The 2,625-nt window shown below is 56.8% G+C and overlaps 1 long non-coding RNA gene across 1 annotated transcript in view; it reads right to left on the bottom strand.

The window, feature by feature from the left end:
* Window positions 1–301: 301 nt before the first annotated feature.
* The window catches only part of LOC105854374, a 4,830-nt gene continuing 2,506 nt past the window's right edge, over window positions 302–2,625 (bottom strand). The window contains exon 3 of the long non-coding RNA XR_001146049.1: window positions 302–1,139. This is a non-coding gene — a long non-coding RNA (uncharacterized LOC105854374). The remainder of the gene's footprint in view (window positions 1,140–2,625) is intronic.

Genomic DNA, 2,625 nt, shown 5'->3' with positions numbered 1-2,625 from the left:
TCTCAGACTTGTCTGGCCATGTCTGACCCTTGTCCATGGGTCCCGGACAGAAGGTGCTTTCGTCTAGTGGCGGCTTTCAGGCCTTGCTCTGGGCCAGTCCCTTTTGGGTGGACTTTTGCCCACAAGGGGACGGGTCACTGCAGGTGGTTGATTTAGAAGTTCTATTCCTTGTGTTCCGTATTGTATATTCACTGTATTAAAGTCCCTTTTCATTAAAGTTTTATATGTCTTGTCTTGTTGCGGCAGATGGCAGAACCCACTGAGAGCAGGCAGGTTTGGGGGTTCAGGAGTGCCCCTCTCTCCCTGTCTTGGAACAGATTTGCTGCCCTGTAACAGGGGCAGAGGTAGCTTGCTGTCGCTGCGGGTCCGGCCTCCCCTCTGGCCTGCACGGCCGGGCGCCCCCTGGGTGGGTCATTCCAGGAGCAGCTGCTAGGTGGAGGTGGCCACGCAGAGGAGAGAGGCTGGGTCCTGTGCTCAGCAGCAGCGCGCAGACTTATGGGCTCACCAGCTCCACCTCCCACGCCCTCCCCCGGACGCACAGGAGCGAAGGAACGCCCGGAGGTGGGGCACAGGCGGAGTCGCCCCCGGGAGCTCCTTCCCGGCGCTGGCCTGGCTCTGGCCGGGACACAGGCTTGTTCGTCCCCACGCCTCTGAAAACCACCTTCCAAGTAGCCCTTTCCCGTGGGTGGACAGTGACCGAGCTGGTATCTGGCCAGCCGCAGAGCAGGCAGACGGGACAGAGCGTGTTGGTGTCACTCGCTGGCGCCCTGCCCTGGCCTGGCCGACCACTGCACGTGGCTGCCCGGGGCCTGAGAAGCGTCTGTGCGGAAGAGCCCAGAGCCACTGCGATGTGGGAAGCGTGAGCTGGTGGGTGTCACTGATCCTGCTCCCCAGCGTTGCTCACCTGCACCCCACTTTGATTCAGAACAGACCTTGTCCTCCTTCACTCGACATGGTGCCCCAGGGGGTTCGTCTCCACTCCTGCTGGCCAGTGGACCTGGCACCCAAGCCCTTGTTGGGGATGAGGTTAGGCGTGAGCAGACAGCATATTTCTGGTCAAGAAGACCTGATTTCAGGCTTCAAACCTCCAGATCTGTGAGCGCGAACCCTGGTGTCCAAAGCCATTTTCTACGGAGGCCCTGGGACAAATATGCAAATCTGTCAGCATATGAAGCTTCCGCAGCCGCCACAGCACTAGAGCGATCAGCACTAGAGCGATCAGCACTAGAGCGATCCCGGCCAGGGAGGGGCCCCAGGGTGCAGCAGACCCCTCCTGTCTCCCCACTGCTCCTTCAGCCATGGGTTTCAGTGGATCTGCCTGTTCTGCTCCCCACTCTGTCTCTGGGGCGTCCTCTCACCCCCTGCACCTCTGGCCCACACCTCAGTTCTTGTACACATGTACACACACACAAACATTTGCTCAACAGAAATAAAAGGTAGAAATGGGGATCAAATGCAGGCTTTGAGGTCTGTTTCCAGTACAATGAAGGTGTCAATATAAGCGCCTCGGGAGTTTCTACGTCCACTCTGTTGGAAGTCTGGTCGATGTTACACTGCTGATATCTGTACCATCCAGCGTGCACGCACAAACACGCACGTTGCTTGCTGTGGTCATTAAACCCCGACCCCTTGGTCCATTCCAGCATGACAGACGCGGGGCTCAGCTCTCTGCTGGCGCACCTGCCCCACCAGCCTGCAGCTTCCCTGACACAGAGATGGTCTGGTCCTCGCAACTAACTAGCGGGAACAAGCCTGACCCCGCAGAGATGGCAGCTAGGCTGTTAATAGGGCAACGTCCACACTGTGCACGCTCCTAATGACAGGTACTTCACAACTTAGTGCCAGAAGAAGCCAAGCCTCGGGGGAAACTGATGGTAAGAGCCAGATCCCAGAAAACTGTCCGAGTCCTAACCGAATTCTGCAGGTGTCTGTGTTTCTGCTGTTTGGGTTATGGCTTCATAATGATGACAGCCTCGTGTGCGTGTTGGGAAGCAGGCGGGTGACTTAAACGCTTTAGCATGTCGCATTTGTAAGCCTGAGACCTGTCTGTTTCCATGAACTCGAGTTGTCCGCTCGTCCGTTATGTATCAGGAACCCAGGTGACACCATTTGCCAACCAAGAACTATTTCAAAATAAGTCAAACCTCCTGACATCCTCAAAAACCACGCGTATTGTGAGGTCCAAAGAGGTTCTACGAGGAAGTCCTTTCCTCTCCTTTCCACAACCCTCCTCCTCTGAAGTTGCTTCTGGTCTATGCTACAAAATGCTGGTCTCCTTCTAGGTCAAAATCACAGGATGATTCCTATCCAGCCTCAGACCTATAAAAGTGCCACTAAGTGGGGCCCTCCCTGGTGGCGTGGCGGGCTGGAGCGCTGCACTAAGCCACCCCTAGAGCTGATCCACAGGGCGCGACCAACTGCTCCTGTCTTACCTGTGGGTCCCCTCAGCAGTCTGCCTGTTCTGCTCCCCACTCTGTCTCTGGTGAATCCCCTGCGCCTCTGAGCCCTCAGTAGAAAAGAAAACATGGGTGTGTGTGTGTGTGTGCAGTGATGGTCTGTCCAGCAGGGATTGGTGGGGCCAGGGGGTCATGCGGGCCCCAGGGCAGTAGCAATCATCTACCCTCA

This window comes from Condylura cristata, unplaced genomic scaffold (genome assembly GCF_000260355.1).
Source record: "Condylura cristata isolate star-nosed mole 26May11 unplaced genomic scaffold, ConCri1.0 scaffold00035, whole genome shotgun sequence".
NCBI lineage: Eukaryota > Metazoa > Chordata > Mammalia > Eulipotyphla > Talpidae > Condylura > Condylura cristata.
This window is presented reverse-complemented; position numbering and strand designations above follow the sequence as displayed.